The sequence below is a fragment of the Halictus rubicundus genome, unplaced genomic scaffold, assembly GCF_050948215.1.
Source record: "Halictus rubicundus isolate RS-2024b unplaced genomic scaffold, iyHalRubi1_principal scaffold0283, whole genome shotgun sequence".
NCBI lineage: Eukaryota > Metazoa > Arthropoda > Insecta > Hymenoptera > Halictidae > Halictus > Halictus rubicundus.
The window spans coordinates 15071-18084 of record NW_027488824.1 but is presented as its reverse complement, the minus strand read 5'-3'; positions in this window follow the sequence as shown (position 1 = coordinate 18084).

Here is a 3014-nt window from a genome sequence, read left to right as displayed (position 1 = left end):
ACAGAGAATAGGATAGGATAGATGATACGATAGGATAGAGGATACGATAGGATAGAGGATAGGATAGGATAGAGGATACGATAGGGGATATAATGGGGGATTGGATAGGATACAGGACAGGATAGGATAGAGGACACGATAGGATAGAGGGTAGGATAGGATAGAGGATAGGATAGGGGATAGGATGGGGGATTGGATAGGATACAGGACAGGATAGGATAGAGGATGCGATAGGGGATTGGATAGGGTAGAGGATACGATAGGATAGAGGATTGGATAGGATAGAGGATAGGATAGGATAGAGGATAGGATAGGATAGGATAGGGGATATTGTAGGATATAGGATAGGATACGATATAGGATAGGATACGATAGAGGATGGGATAGGATAGAGGATAGGATAGGATAGAAAATAGGATAAAACAAAGAATAGGATAGGATAGATGATAGGATAGGTTAGAGTATAGAATAGGATAGAGGATAGGATAGGATATTGGATAGGATAGTATTGAGGATAGGATAGGATAGAGGATAGGATAGGATAGGATAGGATAGGATAGAGGATAGGATAGGATAGGATAGGATAGGATAGAGGATAGGATAGGATAGAGGATGGGATAGGATTGAGGATAGGATAGGATAGAGGATTGGAGAGGATAGAGGATAGGATAGGATAGAGGATAGGATAGGATAGTGCATTGGATGGGATAGAGTATAGAATAGGATAGAGGATAGGATAGGATAGAGGATAGGATAGGATTGAGGATAGGATAGGATAGAGGATAGGATATAATTGAGGATCGGATAGGATAGAGGAAAGGATAGGATAGAGGACAGGATAGGATAGAGGATCGTATAAGATAGAGGATAGAATAGGATTGAGGATAAGATAGGTTAGAGGATAGGATAGGATAGAGAATAGGATAGGAAAAGTATAGAATAGGATTGAGGATAAGATAGGATAGAGGATAGGATAGGATAGAGAATAGGGTAGGATATAGGATAGGATAGGATAGAGGATAGGATAGGATAGAGGATAGAATAGGATAGAGGATAGGATAGGATAGAGGATATGATAGGATACAGGATAGGATAGGATAGAGGAGATTATAGGATAGAGGATAGGATAGGGGTTGTGATAGGATAGAGGAAAGGATAGTGTAGAGGATAGGACAGGAAAGATGATAGAGGATAGGATAGGATAGAGGATAGGATAGGATTGAGGATAGGATTGGATAGGGCATAGGATAGGATTGAGGATAGGATAGGATAGAGGATAGGATAGGATAGAGGATACGATAGGATTGAGGATAGTATAGGATAGCGGATAGGATAGGATTGAGGGTACGATAGGATAGAGGATAGGATAGGATAGAGAGAGGATAAGATTGGGGATCGGATAGGATAGAGGATAGGATAGGGGATTGGATAGGATTAAGGATAGGATATGATAGAGGATATTATAGGATAGAGGATGGATAGGATAGGGGATATTATAGGATAGAGAATAGGATAGGATAGCGGATAGGATACGATATAGGATTGGATAGGATAGAGGATAGACTACGATAGAGGATAGGATAGGATAGGATAAGTAATAGGATAGGATAGATGATATTATAGGATAGAGGATAGGATAGGATAGAGGATACGATATTATAGAGGATAGTATAGGATAAAGTATAGGATAGGATAGAGAATAGGTTAGGAGAGACGATAGGATAAGTTACAGGATAGGATAGGATTGAGGATAGGATATGATAGAGAATAGGATAGGACAGATGATACTATAGGAAAGAGGATAGGATATGACAGAGGATACGATATTATAGAGGATAGGATAGGATATAAGATAGAATAGGTTTGAGGATAAGATAGGATAGGGGATAGGTTAGTATAGAGAATAGGATAGGGGATTAGATAGGATAGAGGATAGGATAGCATTGAGGATAGGATAGGAAAGAGGATAGGACAGTAAAGAGGATAGGTTAGGATAGAGGATAGGATAGGATAGAGGATAGGATAGGATAGATGATATTATAGGATAGAGGATACGATACTATAGAGGATACGATATTGTAGAGGATAGGATAGGATAGAGGATACGATAGAGGATTGGATAGTATAAAGGATAGGATAGGATAGAGGGTAGAATAGGAATGAGGGTAAGATAGGATAGAGGATAGGATAGGCTAGAGAATAGGATAGGATAGATGGTATTATGGGAAAGAGGATAGGATATGAAAGAGGATACGATGTTGTAGAGGATAGGATAGGATAGAGGATAGGATAGGATAGAGGATGCGATAGAGGATTGGATAGTATAAAGGATAGGATAGGATAGAGGAGAGGATAGGATTGAGGATAGGATAGGATTGGGGATAGGGTAGGATAGAGGATTGGATAGTATAAAGGATAGGATAGGATAGAGGATAGAATAGGATAGAGAATAGGGTATGATAGATGATATTATGGGAAAGTGGATACGATATGATAGAGGATTGGATAGGATAGAGGATAGCATAGGATAGAGGATAGGATAGGATAGATGATACGATAGAGGATTGGATAGTATAAAGGATAGGATAGGATAGAGGATAGGATAGGATAGGGGATAGGACAGACGATACGATAGGGGATTGGATAGGATAGTGGATAGGATAGGATCGAGGATACGATATTGTAGAGTGTAGGATAGGATAGAGGATACGATAGAGGATTGGATAGTATAAAGGATAGGATAGGATAGAGGATAGAATAGGATTGAGGATAAGATAGGATAGAGGATAGGATAGGATAGAGAATAGGATAGGATAGATGATATTATGGGAAAGAGGATAGGATATGATAGAGAATACGATATTGTAGAGGATAGGATAGGATAGAGGATAGGATAGGATAGATTATACTATAGAGGATTGGATAGTATAAAGGATAGGATAGGATAGAGGATAGGATAGGATTGAGGATAGGATAGGATAGTGGAAAGGATAGGATTGGATAGAGAATAGGAT